Below are 17,476 nucleotides of genomic sequence, written 5' to 3'. Positions count from 1 at the left end.
TAAGGTAAGTTGGGTGCCTCAATTTTCTAAACAATGAATTCTTTTGGCGAAAATGATAGTATTGTTACTAGAATTGGAGTACAATAGAATCTAAATATTTTTTTTTTTCTTTTTCTATTTAGATTCTTGGTCAAGAGTAGTTAGCTTTTAGATGTTTGGCGTGTTGGCAATAACCATAAATGTACAAATTTTAGATTATATCTTTAGATTCTGCAAATTCCTAGATTTTAAATTTTAGTAGAAGACTTATGATTAAGTAACAGTTGAAGTTGGTATTGCTTCGATAAAAAGATGAAAAATCAAATTTTATATAGAAGATAATATCTAAAAATCTTATCCGAAAGCACCACAAGCTACCCCAACTTTGGGAATTTTAGCATTTCATTCCTTTTTTAGCTTTTCAAAATCTATTGATTTTAAGAATCTGTCTAGCTTTTTCGGGAGCTTTTCGAGTTTTATCATTATTCAAATTTTTTTCGCATTTATTAGTGTTGTACTAACTAAAAGTAAAAACTTACATATAACTTTTATCCACATATTTTTTTAAAATATCTAAAATAAAACCCAAAAAGATTAAAAAAAATCACGTTTGTTAGTTTTGTGCCAAACTAAAAGTAAAAAATTAGCACGACTTTTACCCAAATATTTTTGAAAATGCTAATGCTAAGGAAATTGACGAGGTGCACCAACCGGAGCCACAGACGGCCGCGCGGGGCTCACTTCGATTACCGGACGGTTGATCCGAGCCGTTCAAAAATTCTATAAAAAAAGCCGAGTAGGCCTACGCGCACGAATCAACGGCATTTGATATGTTTAGATGCTCCGATCCAAACACCCCATTTTTTCGTTATATAGGGATGTTTGGATCGGAGCACCTAAACACATCGGATGCCGTTGATTCTTATTTGAGCCCACTAAGTTTTTTTTTTAGAATTTTTGAACAGCTCGGATCAACCGTCCGGTAGCCGGTTCGAGGATTACGAGCAATCGATACCAGTGAACGACAAGGAGGAGAATTTGGGCGCGATGGATTCGGAGGTGGCGAGGAAACTGGCTTCGTACACGGCCCCCAAGTCGATACTGAAGGATATGCCGAGAGGGACGGGGGAGGATTTAGACGAGGCGGGGCTTAAGAGGCCTCGGAGCATTATTTATAGGAAGGATGAGTACAAGAGGAAGATATTGAATGGGGTGATTTCTCCGGATAGGCACGATGCTTTTGCTGCCGGGGATAAGACCCCTGATGCGTCTGCGAGGACTTATCAGGTTGTGATGCAAGAAAAGAAGTTGGAGAGGGAGAGGGATGAGACATTGAGGGCGATTGCGAAGGAGGAGGAGGAGGAAGAGGAGAGGAAGGCGGCGGGAGGGAAGAAGGAGAGTAGTGCTGCTGCTGGGCAGCCTAGCCAGATGAGGAGGAACAGGTGGGGTCAGTCGCAGGAGGATAACGCTGCGAAGAAAGCCAAGTCTGATTGGGATTTACCGAATTCAACTCCCGGGATTGGGAGGTGGGATGTGACCCCAACCCCGGTAGGGTTATTGGCGACGCGACTCCTTCCCTTTCGAGGAGGAACAGGTGGGATGAGACTCCCACACCCGGTCGTTTGGCTGATTCTGAAGCAACCCCGTCTGCTGGTGGGGTTACCCCTGCTGGGATGACTTGGGATGCTACCCCTAAGCTAGCTGGGCTTGCTACTCACACTCCTAAACGGCAGAGGTCGAGGCGGGATGAGACTCCTGCAACAATTGGAAGTGCCACGCCTATGGCCGGTGCTACTCCTGCTGCTGCATATACCCCTGGTGTGACTCCTCTTGGTGGGATTGAACTTGCTACGCCTACTCCCAGAGCTATTAATTTGCGTGGGGCCATAACCCCCGAGCAGTATAATTTGTTGAGGTGGGAGAAAGATATTGAGGAGAGGAATTGCCCGTTGACAGATGAAGAGCTCAATGCAATGTTTCCAATGGTGGGGTATAAGATTATTGAACCCCTTCCTTCGTATGTGCCCATTAGAACACCTGCTAGGAAGCTCCTTGCTACGCCGTCTCCGCTAGGGACTCCTCTTTATTCGATTCCTGAGGAAAACAGGGGTCAACAGTTTGATGTTTCAAAGGAATTGCCGGGTGGGTTGCCGTTCATGAAGCCAGAGGACTATCAGTACTTTGGGGCATTATTGAATGAAGAAGAGGAGGAGGAGTTCAGCCGAACAGAAAGAATGGAAAATTATGAAACTTCTGTTCAAGGTCAAGAATGGGACTCCTCCGCAGAGGAAAACTGCTTTGAGACAGCTCACGGACAAGGCTCAAGAATTGGGTGCGGGGCCACTGTTTAATCGAATTTTGCCTTTGCTCATGCAACCCACGTTGGAAGATCAGGAGAGACATCTTTTGGTTAAGGTTATTGATAGGGTGCTGTATAAGTTGGACGAGTTGGTCCGTCCATTCGTGCACAAAATTCTGGTGGTGATTGAGCCCCTGTTGATTGATGAAGATTATTATGCCCGTGTAGAGGGCAGGGAGATCATTTCCAATCTCAGCAAGGCAGCTGGCCTTGCAACCATGATTGCAGCAATGCGTCCGGACATTGATAACATAGATGAGTACGTGAGGAACACCACTGCCAGAGCCTTCAGTGTCGTCGCTTCTGCACTGGGCATTCCTGCGCTGTTGCCATTCTTGAAAGCTGTGTGTCGGAGTAAGAAATCTTGGCAAGCTCGTCACACTGGAATCAAGATTGTTCAGCAGATTGCTATTTTGATAGGCTGTGCCCTTCTTCCGCACTTGACGTCTCTTGTGGAAAGCATTGAACATGGTCTCAATGATGAAAATCAGAAGGTCAGAACTATTACAGCTCTGTCATTGGCTGCTCTTGCAGAGGCTGCTGCTCTCTATGGTATTGAAAGCTTTGACTCGGTTCTGGAGCCTTTGTGGAAGGCTACTAGATCTCACCGAGGGAAAGTCTTGGCTGCCTTCCTTAACGCAACTGGTTTCATCATTCCTCTGATGGATGCAAAACATGCCAGCTTCTTTACAAATGGAGTGATGTTCATTTTAATCCGTGAGTTTCAATCGCCCGATGAAGAGATGAAGAAAATCGTGCTGAAAGTGGTGAAGGAATGTGTGAGTACCGAAGGTGTAGAGGCTGATTACATCCGAAGTGACATCCTTCCCAATTTTTCAAAAACTTTTGGGTCAGAAGGATGGCTTTGGATTGCAGAAACTATCGACAGATTGTCAAAACCACTGTCGGATAGCTAACAAGGTTGGTGTTGCTGACATTGTTGGAAGAATAGTTGAGGACCTTAAAGATGAGAGTGAACCGTACCGGTGAATGGTTATGGAAACAATTGAAAAAGTGGTTGCTAATTTGGGAGCATCTGACACTGATGCTCGATTGGAGGAGCTGCTGATTGATGGAATTCTTTACGCCTTCCAGGAGCAGACCAGTGATGATGCTCATGTGATGCTTAATGGGTTTGGTGCAGTTGTAAATGCTCTTGGGCAGAGAGTGAAGCCATGCCTTCCCCAAATATGTGGTACTATCAAGTGGCATCTGAATAACAAGAGTGCAAACGTAAGGCAGCAAGCAGCTGATCTCATCTCCAGGATTGCAGTGGTAATGAAGCAGTGCCAGGAGGAACAACTAATGGGCCATCTTGGGGTTGTCTTCCATGAGTATTTGGGAGAGGAGTATCCAGAAGTTTTGGGGTCGATACTTGGAGCTCTCAAGGCAATTGTTAATGTCATTGGTATGATGAAAACGACTCCTCCAGTAAAGGATTTGCTTCCTCGATTGACACCAATCTTGAAGAATAGTCAGGAGAAAGTCCAGGAGAATTGTATCGACCTTGTTGGTCGAATTGCTGACCGTGGTGCTGAGTTTGTACCGGCGAGAGAGTGGATGAGGATCTGTTTTGAGCTCTTGGAGATGCTTAAAGCTCACAAAAAGGGTATCCGTAGAGCTACTGTAAATACTTTTGGGTACATTGCAAAAGCTATTGGACCACAAGATGTTCTGGCGACACTACTGAATAATCTCAAGGTGCAGGAACGTCAGAATCGTGTTTGTACCACTGTTGCAATTGCAATCGTGGCGGAGACATGTTCTCCTTTTACAGTTTTGCCAGCCTTGATGAACAAATACCGCGTGCCGGAGCTTACTGTCCAGAATGGAGTCCTGAAATCGCTCTCGTTTCTGTTCAAATACATCGGTGAAATGGGAAAGGATTACATTTATGCAGTGACTCCATTGCTAGAGGATGCTCTCATGGACAGGGATATGGTTCATAGGCAGACTCTGCTTCTGCTGTGAAGCACATGGCTTTAGGAGTTGCTGGGTTGGGATGCGAGGATGCTTTAATCCACTTGCTGAACTACGTTTGGCCAAATATTTTCGAGACATCCCCACACGTTATAAATGCTGTCATGGAAGCCATTGAGGGGATGAGAGTGGCAATGGGTGCGGCTGTAGTGCTCAACTACTGCCTTCAGGGACTTTTCCATCCAGCAAGGAAGGTTCGGGAAGTGGACTGGAAGATCTATAACTCACTGTATATTGGCGCACAAGACGCACTTGTGGCTGCTTATCCTGTGCTGGAGGACGAGGAGCAGAACATATTCAGTAGGCCTGATTTGACCATGTTCATCTGAGTTGCTGCTTTCTAAATGCCGGTTAAGCTCTTTAGAATAGAATCTGCACGGGTCTTCGCTCAGTTCTTTTTCACTTGTTATATTTTCCAGTCTTTAATCTAGTTTCATTTTCTATCATATTACCCAAGACATTAGCTGCTTCTGCAGAACTGTGAACTCTTAGCTGGCTTTGTAGGTGATATTCCTAATTTGATATTTTGTTTCCGTTGTGATGATCTAACGTTTTGCTTTTACATTTGCGTTCTTGATTTGTGTGCATTTCTCTTCCAGGCTTGGTTGGTGTCAAGAACAGATGAGAATCTTTTGGAGATTTTTCAGCGAGGGTGCTTCACTCACTGAGTCACTGGCATACTCTGATTCTGCAGGTAAAGAAGTAGGGATTATTGATTCAAATTGTCTGTGATATAAAGCACCCCTGGGCACAACGCCTATATTATACAGACTCTAGATATGAACCATATAATTATACAGTGCTTGGTTATGAATTTATCCCCAGTTTTATTTTGTGTTCTCGGATTATTGTTCCTGTTGTCTGGGGTGAAGCACCCCTAGGCACATATCTTGATATCGACAGTAAACGTGGACCATGTGCTCACAGACTCAGTGGTGGTTTTTTCTATTCTGGTTGTACAAGTTTTAATTGTGTGGTTTAAGTCGTTTGACAGGAAAACTGTCCCTTTTCTGAACTTGATGTTTGCTTGACAGATTTGTCGACTTTGTGGCACTGTCTTCCTGATCTGCATAGTGGGAGATAATCCAGCATGTACACTCCAACTGGTGTTAAAAGATAAGTGGTAAATGTATGGTATTGGTTGAACTCATTACCAAAGGACACAAGTTCTTGACTTGATCATAGGAGATAGAGATTACCAAGCTGTATAAATATTACTCGACCACTCATTATTTTTGCCCGCTATTATCTCATTTGTGTGATAGGTATAGAAATTCTATCTGATCTCATGCAATTTTACGTTACTGGTTCTTTACAGTGTTCAGTAAGTACCAGCTCCTAGCTAGTTTGGAAAAAGTAGGTAATTCATTGTTCACAAAACAAGGGTGAATTGAGCTGTTCCCGGTTGAGGCAGATCGGTTCGGGTAGATGTCCTTAACGGGAGTATTCTTACTTTCACTCCTTTCTGTGCTCAACACAATCCAATGTTATTATCTGGTCGGTGATTTTATGGGAAAAACGTACCTATTATGAACAGTGAACTCTGAAGTTTATTGTGAGCCCGGTGGTACTGTTAATTTCAGATATGAAATCGTGAGAAATACCCACAATGGAATTCTAACCTAAGCAGGAGTTCAAACGATAGTAAATAAATGTTTATTGCGATTTCGAGAAAGAAATCTATTTTGGGGTTGAGGCCGTGGAGGGATGCCGGTGACGGTGGCAGCTGAACTAATCTTGGAAAGAGGGCCTCGTGGTGGAGCTCATATCTATGTGTGGTGAGAAAGGATCTTTAAGTATCATGCCATGTGACTGGTGTGCTGACATGCATGTCGGTGTTATGGTCATATTTTGGCATTTTCTAACAATAAAGCCGCTAGGTATCCAAACTCGTTTACGAGTTTGTTAAGTTTTGGGAAAGCTAATTAATCTCTAAGGTAATCTCTCTTTTTTCAAATTTAAAAAGTTCACTTTTTCATAACATTGAACTCTAAGGTAATCTCACATATTTTTCTGTTGAAAAAAAAGGGAAAAACGACCTACTGCTAAGCTCGAGCCACTCTTTCTAAAGAGTTGTTTGGTCGGTGGTTTGGATGCGGTTTGGGTGGATTTGAGCATGCGATTTGTTTTTTTTATATACACCAAAAAATTAAAAGATAGAGCCCCAAAACTTCAAGTCCAATCAAGTCTAAACAAGTTGGGAAAATGACGGCCAATGACGTGTTTTGAAAATTAATATCCGTCAAGGACATTTCAGTATTAACAAATGTTCTCAGCATGTCCTTGGCAGATATTAATTATCAAAACACGTCATGAGCCATCATTTTCCCAACAAGGTCTAAACATTCATCCATCCTAAAGTCCAAACAAGTCTAAAGATAAACTATTACATCCACCAAATCAACATTACTTAGAACTTGGAGCTAGACTAGAACATGAACTAGATTCAGATTCTGATGTACCAAATAAATAGAGAAGGTTATTAACATTTTCAATTTGCTCTTGCCTTTTAGTCCTTTTACAGTGTTTTAAATATTTTTTTGTTTTAGGCAAATGGTTCGGTTTGAACCGCCAACCGAACCGATCCATATCTGCCAAAATTGTTAAATTAGGATCCATATCCATCCTTAACCTACCTTGGTTTGGTTCATTGGCGGTTCGGTTTGAACAGATCTGTCCATCCGCCAGGCAGCCCTATTTGTGACACAAAAGCAAGACTTGACTTAATATGTTTTTCAACATGATTGGCATCTACAGAGGGTGGTCTTTCTATAAATAAGAGCATCCCTATAGTCGCAAAGGTCTAAGATGTTGGAGGACGGTTGGTATGGTTAGGGCGCAATGGGATTTGAGTACGAAAGAGCATTCGGCACAGTAGTAGGAGTCGCCGTCATGAACACGGTCACGCGATTCACAATAGAAACATCTGTAAAAGATGGGAGGGAGAGGGCGGACTTGATGGAGTGAGAGGGTGACAGGGATGGAGAGGGTGATGGATCTCGGAGGGAAGTTCTGTAAAATTTGCTATACTAATTACTTCAAAATGTAGAACAATGAATCAGGAGATGAAGAAGATGAATAGACTCAACTTCATAACAAATAAATTCTCTTTTTCTCAACTCAACTCCAGAATACAGGCAAGTGGAGTGCCAGCCAACTGACACCACATGCACTCTTATGCACTTGACATGGTTCAAATATTACTAACTACAACCAACAATGTTGACTTTCGCCGACCAAAAAAAAAATTCAACAATACAGACACACCTCCTTATATAGCAATAGTAGATCCTATCACTCTGCCACAGACTCTGGAATTTCATCACATGTTATTAAAATTGCACCCATGACAAGCCTAACTAACTAAAGCTTGACTTCTCTAACTGATTCGCAATTGATTGAGCTTGGAGCTGGAGCTGATCCTCTGATCCTTTGGCGGCCACTGTAACTGATTCTTTCACATGTTTGAGGCAACAAGTGCGGATGAAGAACTTGCAAGTGTGGCAAGCGAAATTAGTACGCCAGAATATGTAAAGATCACAATGGTTGCAGCTTTTCATCCATACACAAACGCCCATCTATCTTAGTCAGAGGATGCTCATGGTCGATGATCTTCTTCAATTTTACCAATGCCCCTCCCTCTGCGACCATTTCTTCTACTCCAGACATCTCTCCCTCACATTCAGTTTCTTCTTCGGACAGCACAATATCACTCCCTCCCACACATCTCTCCCTCTCTCACAATTTCTTCTCCTCCAGACATCTCTCTCTGGTAATTAAAATAAGGATATAACCAAACTCATTCTGGTGAGGTTCTATCCACAAATATTCGTGTATCCGTATGTTTAGCATTTTAATGTTCACATTGCAAATCTGACCAGCCAAGTTATATTATGGCTTCATAATTTTATTAAATGAGCAACTACTATACCTACCACCAATTCTATTATATATACGTAAAAATCACGATTACCTTCGGGTAAAAAGTCACCCCTCTCTCTATCTCCCCCCAGATAACCTTGGCTCGAATAGCTAAAATAACATCTTTTATATCAATAATACTAAAATAAAAGGACCATTTTTTTACCACAAAAAGGAAGGCTACGAATTAAAATATCGGATTGAACGATAAATCAAAGAGGGCGACATATCCTTCATATATTCGTTTTTTCACGGTCATTAGATATCCGTTTGATAAATAGACCATGAAATATAGATGTACAATACCATAATCTGCTACTAATAATCCCTTTCACAACTAGTCCACTCAAATTACCTATAGTCTGTAACTTTCTATTTGCATACATACTATTTCAATATCGTCCAAAAATGTTATTTTGAATTATTATGTGGCAATGTTTGGCAAAAGAAAGCTATTTACAAATTCGCCCATGTACTTGGCATATTTTAGCTATGCATTCAAGACCAAAAAAAGGTACTTGGGATGTTGTTTGGCAATAGCAGCAAGGAAGCCAATTATTAAAGGGTACTTTGAGTAGAAAAGGTTTTGAAGCTTGGGCAATTCATTGGCCCCTGCCAGAGACCCACCCTTGTCAAGGCGTAGAAAAAGCAAAAGCTAGGGAGGTTTGTAGGAACCAAGGCACTTCAAACTCTGTTTTTTTTTGCCATGGTCTATGTTATATAGAGTCAAGTGTGGATGTATATCTAGGCCTTACAAAATCATTTTGCAAGCATTTTCAAGAGTGTTCACGTTAGTCATATGAATATGTGTGAGATTATAAGTTGGGCTCTTCTTATTTCAGAGCTTTTTCTGTATTTAGTCCCTTCAATCAAGATTTACTTTGGCAAACTGCATTTCTATTGTTCTTGTCCATAGTGATAGCATCTCCAATGCAACTGCCAAATAAGCTACTATTCCCTAAATTTGGCCAAAGCTCTTTTTCGTTGGTCTTGCCAAACTTCCGCAATGCAAATCTTGTAGTTATATTTGGAGCATGTGTCAGACATTGCCATATCATCCAAAACAACACCAATGGCTATTTTTCCAGCATTCTAGGATTGGAGAGAAGTTTAGGCATTGCAGCATGTTAAATTTGGGATTGACCAAAATTGACTTCTTCCGTCAGAGTTTATATATCTAAAATGCCAAATTGTCCAAACCACCTTGAAACAAAAATTCCAGGTAAATCCCCAACCACCATCCCCTCGCATTTATCAAATCCGAAAGCCAAATTTTAGCTACTCACATGGCAAGGAGGGCACGGGCTGTCTTGCATGCCTTCTTTTGATAAGCAAGAACAAGTTGACTATCTGATTTTTCTTTTCAACATTGTTCTAGAATTTAATTAGTATCTTGTTTCTTTCCTTTTTCATTTAAATGGCATAGATTTTAAATTATTTAAAAACTGCTTTATTATACTTTTTGCTTAAAGTACTTGAACTACCAAAGATTCCAAGAGATTGGGGGGTCATGGTCCCTCGAACCCTTGCGTAGTTCCACCCTTGTTGAAGCGCAACAGGAGCGGAGCTACAAAGGGGCTAAAGAAGAAACGGCCATTCCAAACTTTTCAGAACCTTTGATGCAGTAGTACCTTAACTTGGCAACTTGAGTTAGGCCTAGTTTTCCAAAGTTGATAAAAGTGTCAAAAGTACTAAAAATACTAAAGATGCTTTTTTTTCTTCACAAAATACAAAAGGGAAAAAAAGCCCTTTTAGTACTTTTAGCACTTTTGGAAAACTAGGCCTACTTAATAGCCACAACTTTTGGCTTCTTTAATCCAATATTGGTCTAGAGTTGAATTAGTCTCTTATTTCTTTCCTTTTTCTTTGAAGTGGAGTAGATATTAAATTCTTTCAAAAGTGCTTTATTAAGAGTTTTTTATGAAAACATCTCTCAAACTATCACCACTTTTTCTACTTCATCCTCGAACTATCCAAAACCCCTCCTATTTCGTCCTCACCCTAACTCCATCCAACTTTTCCGTCCAAAAACACATCAAATGACATATTCCCCTGGACCCCACCAATGCAAGGAAGAAACTGAGGAGAGAGTTGTTTTAAAGTAGAGAGAGATGGAGGTTCAGCGGATGAAGCAGTTGTTCTTGTGGTTCAAGTTGCAAAGTAACTGTGTTGGCCTTGTGGGAGGGAAGCACACCGCTGCCAGATTTTGCACCCGCTAAATAATAATCATCCCGCGATCACCAGTCACCGCCGCCCTCCTCCCTCTTAGCTAATCTCTTCTTCTTCTTCTTCTTCTTCTTAGATAATCTCTTTCATTCACTCTCTAATAATTTTGGTAATTTCGTTGAGTTTTCGATCCTGCTTGGTTTTCCCAAAACCAAGACATGAAGTTCATAGCCATGGATTTGATCATGGGTTTCGATTCAAACAACAATACAAAGTCAAGAATTTTTAAAAAGAAGGCGTCAGATTGAGCGCCTATGCGCATTTCCTTGTAATTAGGCTTCCTAATTCGTGTAACTTGAAGCTGTTTTTTTTTTTTTTTGATCATCGTGTAACTTGAAGCTTCTGGCACGGGCCCTAGTTTTGGCACTGGTTTGCTGCCAGAAGTGTTGGGGAGGGTGGAAGTTCTATTCTGCCCTTGCAATGGTGGGGAGAATATGTCATTTGATGTGTTTTTGGACGGAAAAGTTGGATGGAGTTAGGGTGATGACGAAATAGGAGGGGTTTTGGATAGTTCGAGGACAAAGTAGGAGAATTTGATAGTTGAGGACGAAGTAGAAAAAATGGTACTAGTTCGAGGGATGTTTTCATAAAAAACTCTTATTATATTGTTGCTTAAAAGTACTTGAACTATCAAAGATTCCATGAGATTGGGGGTCATGGTCCTTCGAACCCTTGCGTAGATCTACCCCTCTCGAAGGGCAACAAGGTCGGAGCTTCATAGGGGCTAAAGAAGATAAGACCATTCCAAACTTTTTAGAACCTTTGATGCAGTAGTACCTTAACTTGATAAATTGAGTTAGGCCTAGTTTCCCAAAGTTGATAAAAGTGCCAAAAGTACTAAAAGTATTAAAGATACTTTTTTTTTCCTTCACAAAATACAAAGGGAAAAAAGCCCCTTTAGTACTTTTAGCACTTTTAACACTTTTAGCACTTTTGGGAAACTAGGCCTACTTAATTGCCACTACTTTTGGCTTCTTTAATTCCAACATTGGTCTAGAGTTGAATTAGTATCTTATTTCTTTCCTCCCTTTTTTTTTTTTTTTTTAAGTGGAGTAGATTTTAAATTCTTTCAAAAGTGGTTTATTGTACTGTTTGCTTAAAAGTACTTGAAATACCAAAGATTCCATGAGATTGGGGATCATGGTCCCTCGAACCCTTGCGTAGATCCACCCCTATTGAAGAACAACAGGGGCGGAGCCACATAGGGGCTAAAGAAGATACGACCATTCCAAACCTTTTTAGAACCTTTGATGCAATAGTACCTTTAACTTGATAACTTGAGTTAGGCCTAGTTTCCCAAAGTTGCTATAAGTACTAAAGATGCTTCTTCTTTTTTTCTTTACAAAATACAAAAAGAAAAAAGCCCCTTTGGGATATCCATAATGGCATAATCAAAACTGTTAAAGGATCAAACTCCAAACCAGTTGGCAAGGAGTGGAGAGGCCAACCAGGCTCATATTCTAGTTTTGGAGGAGATAATTAACCGATGTGGGCTAAACTCTAACACTCTCCTACAAGTGCAATTCCCAACTCGCACGTGGAGAGATAAACAAACGATCCACAACATTTAGATCACAACAAACAACGGTGTGGCACAAGCAAGGGGATACAAATTCTCCAAAAGCCTAACTCTGATACCATGTTAAAGCATTTAACTCCAAACCAATTGACAAGGAATGGAGAGGCCGTCCAAGCTCATATACTAGTTTTGGAGAAGCTAATTAACCGATGTGGGACAAACTCCAACAAAAACTAAAAGATTTCTAAACCTAACAATGTTTGTCCAAAAAATGCCTCACAATGGTATAACCAAACTTAGCAACCCATTAATCAATAACCAAATTTTGGCCTTCAGATAACCAAAACTAGCAATTTTTTCGCTTTGGATAGCTAAATTGAATGAGGACCACTGTCTCTTTTTTCTTTCTCTGTATTTCCATCACTATCAATAGACCAATCTACTTCTACTTATTCCTTACTCTCTCTCTATCTGTATCTACTAAAATAAATTTTTATTATGGACCATTGTGGACCTCAATATTGTTAAGCTTACCAATCTCTTAAATGGATAACTAAAAGTTAATGTGGCAACTTTTGATTATCTGATTTTGGTTATGCCATTGGAGACACCCTTAGTATTTTTAGTACCTTAACACTTTTGGGAAACTAGGCCTGATTAATTGCCACAACTTTTGGCTTCTTTAATTCCAACACTGGTCTAGAGTCGAATTGTTATCTTATTTATTTCCTTTTTCCTTGTGGAGTAAATTTTAAATTCTTTCAAAAGTGCTTTATTATACTATTTGCTTAAAAGTACTTGAACTCGCACTCTTGTGTAGATCCACTCCTCTTGAAGCGCAATAGGGGCTAAAGAAGATACAGCCATTCCAAACGTTTTAGAATCTTTGATGCAGTAGTACCTTGACTAGATAACTTGAGTTAGTTGTGGTTCAATTGCCACAACTTTTGGCATTTTTAATTTCAACATTGGTCTTGAGTTGAATTATTATCTTATTTCTTTCCTTTTTCCTTTGAGTGAAGTAGATTTTAAATTCTTTCAAAAGTGCTTTATTCAACTGTTTGCTCAAAAGTACTTGAACTACCAAAGATTCCAAGAGATTGGCCATGGTTCCTCGAACCCTTGCGTAGATCCACCCCTATTGAAGCGCAACAGGGGCTGAGCCACATAAGGGCTAAAGAAGATACGACCATTCCAAACTTTTTAGAACCTTTGATGCAGTAGTACCTTAACTATAACTTGAGTTAATTGTGCCTTAAGTGCCACAACTTTTGGCTTTTCCAAATTCAGAGAATTCCAAAAAACAACTTCAAAAAAGCTATAAGTACATGATCTTTGAGAAGTTCCAACTTTTATGATAATCAACTTCAAAAAATAACTTGGTTCAATAATCAACTTTTATGATAAGTTCAGTTGCAACGAACATGCATCTTTGATTGTAAAATGACTGCTCATGGACGGAAAAAAGCAGGTGCAACTTTTTATTGGCAGAAAACATATTTGTATAAAGACACGTGTCTAAATATCCAGAAATATGTTGCTGACTATTAAGTTCACTCTTCTTCTTTATTTCATAACTTAGGTGTTCAGGCCATCATAATGGAGTTAACAGAACTATAACATCGCTTGATCTGGAGCCTTGAATGTATCACTATGAATCCCAGCCGCACACTGGACCATAATGGACAATAGAACACTAGATCAAAACCAAACCCTGAGAGCTTAGGAAGGAGAAACCCCCTAGTCCCATGCCTTGAACACTAGGCCAGCACGTTGGGGTTGACAACTAAGTTCACTCTTCCAAGGGATATATGGCACACTTCAGGGTAATGGGTTTCTGGTTTCGATATTCTTACTACAAATCTCATGAAACCAGGACAATAACAATCAAAAACATGAAAATACTGGGAAGCATATAATACCTAAAAAACAAAACAAAGTAACTTGGCATATCAACAAATCCAGTTTCGAGTACCTGATTAAAGGTAAAACCAAAGCTTCCCAAACAGTGTCATTTTCTGGTGAGATCCGGTGGTCTTGAACAGATGAAGTGCAACCCCTAGAGTTTGATGGCGATTTTTGTAGAGAGGGGAAAGGTTCGACGATCCTACTTGATATGATCCGAATTTCCACGCCGGTTGACTTTTGGTATTATTACTGGAAAATTAACACAGTAAGCCCTGTGATTCGCTCATGTCACAAATGGAACCCTTTGGCCTTTGCTCTAGATAAAAACAAAATGGACATATGTTAAGAAGTTTTTTTATGCCAAGTACATACGTTAAGTTGTTAACATCCAAATCAAACACCTATGTGTTCAAATCCCGTCCATTGCACTTGAATCTCACACCATGTATATGAGCCCTACACACATGACATCGTATGTATTTCAACAGATATGTGTCCAAATATTTACGTCCCACTTATCTTTCTCTTTTTTAAATTGGACAACTCACGATCCTGAGTCACAAATTATCCATCTGTCCATCTCTATAGGTGAACTTGAAGGAACGGATGCATGGCAAAGAAAAATAGGCCCAAGAATGATGTTTTGCCTCTAGCTTTTGTCTAAAGTCTCATTTACGATCTTATCGAGCTCATGATTAGACAAAGAAGGGAGATAACAAAGATAAAATGAGACAGCGCTAGAAAATGGTTTATCTTCTAACTTATTTCCCACCTGCCAAATGATTGCAAGAAAAAGTTGCACATACGAGCATTTAGTAGGGTAATGACAATGAAAACTCTATAAGTTAAATATAGGATTTACTTGTGTTTTTGGTCTAGCAATTATTTTATTTGAACTTGAGTTGGAAGTTTGGCCAATTGGTATTGGGAGAGTTAACAATGGCTTCATAGGATTGGTCTTTTATTCTTCTCTTGTAAAAGTGTATTTGTTTGCAATTTCAGACACTAATCCCTAGATTGGGGGTCGTGATCTCTTGAACCCTTGCGTAGATCCACCCCTGTAGAAGCGCAACAGGGGCGAAGCCACATAGGGGCTAAAGAAGATACAGCCATTCCAAGCTTTTTAGAACCTTTGATGTAGTAGTACCTTAACTTGATAACTTGAGTTAGTTGTGGCTTAAGTGCCAAATTGTTCAACCCACCTAGAAAAGAAAAATCCAAGTAACTGCACCATTCCCTCGCATTTATAATAGCCAAAAGCCAAATTTTAGCCTTTTGGCTTCTTCCATGGCAAGGAGGGCACAGGCTCTTTTGCATGCCTTCTTTTGATAAGCAAGAACAGGTTGACTATCTGATTTTTCATTTCAACATTGGTCTAGAGGTAAATTCGTCTCTTATTTCTCTCCTTTTTCCTTTAAGTGGAGAATATTTTAAATTCTTTAAAAAGTGCTTTATTATACTTTTTGCTTAAAGTACTTGAACTGCCATAGATTCCAAGAGATTGGGGGTCATGGTCCCTTGAACCCTTGCGTAGATCCACCCCTATTGAAGAACAACAGGGGCAGAGACACAAAGGGGCTAAAGAAGATACGGCGGCCATTCCAAACTTTTTAGAACCTTTGATGAAATAGTACCTTAACTTGATAACTTGGCTTTGTGGCTTAAGTGCCACAACTTTTGGACTTTCCAAATTCAGAAAACTCCAAAAAACAACTTCAAAAAAGGCCAAAAATATATGATCTTTGAGAAGTTCCATTTAGATGCGTGTTTTTTACTTTGGTTTCAATAATCAACTTCTATGATAAGTTCAGTTGCAACAAACACGCACATCATCTCTTTGGTAGTAAAATGCCTACTCACAAATGACATATACAATTAGGCTGGTTGCTTATTAGGGAAAATGACGGCCCAGGACGTGTTTTGATAATTACTACCCGCCAAGGACACGGGAAAATGACGGCCAAGGACGTGTTTTGATAATTAATACCCGCCAAGGACATTTTCAGTATTAACAAATGTTCTTAGCATGTCCTTGGTGGTTATTAATTATCAAAACACGTCATGGGCCATAATTTTCCCTATAACTTAATGAACTCAGACCCAGTTAGACGCTTAAGGCTTTAAGTAGGAAGCCATTAAGACTCAACCTTTGTTATGTCTATCCGTAAGACTTAACATTCACACATGTTCCAACACAAAGAAATGTCAAAATATCAAGAAATATCCTGCTGACTGCTAGGTTCACTCTTCCCAGATGTTTCTGGCACTGGGGATAATGGGTTTCTGGGTTTTGATTTCTCACTACAGATCTCATGAAACCAGGACTGATAACAGTCCAAAACATGAAAAATACTCGGAAACGTAACACCTAAAAAACTAAACGAAGGAACTTGGTATGGCAACAAATCATGTTTCGGATACCTGATTAAGGCTTCTCAAACAGCGCCGTTTGCTGGATAGATCCGGTGGTCTCTTTTGCACGGCAGAAGTGCAAACACTGGAGTTTGAGGGCGAGAGAGGGGGAAAGGGGGGCGACGGGGCTCCCCCTGGAGGATAAGATCCGAATTTCCAATGCCAGTTGACTTTTTGTTACTAGTATTAACGAGAAAATAACACAGTAAGCCCCGTTATTTGATTCGTGTCACAAATGGAACCCTTACTTTTAGATAAAAACAAAACAGACATCTATTCTAATATACAAAGCGAGATAGAAGTTAACATACAAATCGAACACCTATCACCCATGTATGCAAAGCCCATTTGTTGCACTTGAATCTCACACCATTTGGGATTCAAGTGACATTGTACGTATTCAAACACATTTATGTCAAAACATTTATATCCCACTTATCTTTCTCTTTTTAAATTGAACAACTTACTGTCTAGGTTCCTTAGAAAGACGCAAACTATTCAGTCTGTCTATCTCTATAGGTGAACTTCATTGGTGCGTTTGGAACTTGTGAAAAAGAAGAGAAAGGAAGAAAAAATTTAACAAACTTATCTCCCATTGTTTGGTTTGGAGAGAAAGATGAAAATTTAGAATTGTACACTGTATAATTTCTCTATTATTTTACTCTTCTTTTCTTTTCTCCCACTTTCCTAAGGTTTCCAACACAGCAGAGGAAGGGATGCGTGGCAGGAAGGGGAGAGCGAGAGAGAGAGAGAGAGAGAGAGAGAGAGAGAGAGAGAGAGAGAGAGAGAGAGAGAGAGAGAGAGAGAGAGAGCCAAGAATGATGTTTTGCCTCTGGAACTTTTATTTAAAGTCTCATTTAAGATCTTATAGAGTTTACAATTAAACGAAGAAGGGAGATCACATATGTAAAAATGAGATCGCGTTGAAAATATATTATCTTTTAACTCGTTTCCCACCTGTTAAATGATTGCAAGAAGTTGCACATACAAATATTTAGTAACAATGAAAACTCGACAAGTTATATATATGTAGGATTTACTTGTGCTTTTGGTCTAGCAATTATTTTATTATTTTCTAAAAGTAATGTCACACACCTTGTTGCCTGATTATTAAGCTAAAGTTGATGCATCATTCTTCGTACCATTCACACTTACTATTCTCTTATGGTTGT

General features: G+C 39.9%; 1 long non-coding RNA gene and 1 pseudogene across 2 annotated transcripts; one reads left to right on the top strand and one right to left on the bottom strand.

Annotated features, from left to right (window-relative positions):
* The first annotated feature begins 966 nt into the window (after positions 1–966).
* LOC131323502 (uncharacterized) lies at positions 967–5,622 on the top strand (annotated as a pseudogene).
* A 1,785-nt stretch (positions 5,623–7,407) lies between these two features.
* Positions 7,408–16,469, bottom strand: LOC131322687 (uncharacterized). 2 transcript variants are annotated; one of them, XR_009198919.1, is made up of 3 exons: positions 16,314–16,469; positions 11,061–14,208; positions 7,408–10,141 (listed from the first exon to the last, which is right to left on the bottom strand). It is a non-coding gene; the product is annotated as an uncharacterized LOC131322687 (long non-coding RNA). The 2 variants fall into 2 exon arrangements; XR_009198918.1 differs by having other exon boundaries at positions 7,408–8,087; positions 13,960–14,208.
* Positions 16,470–17,476: the final 1,007 nt, after the last annotated feature.

The sequence above is a fragment of the Rhododendron vialii genome, chromosome 4a (assembly GCF_030253575.1).
Source record: "Rhododendron vialii isolate Sample 1 chromosome 4a, ASM3025357v1".
Lineage (NCBI taxonomy): Eukaryota > Viridiplantae > Streptophyta > Magnoliopsida > Ericales > Ericaceae > Rhododendron > Rhododendron vialii.
Note: the sequence above shows the minus strand (reverse complement) of the source record. Positions and strands in the feature narration are given on the sequence as shown.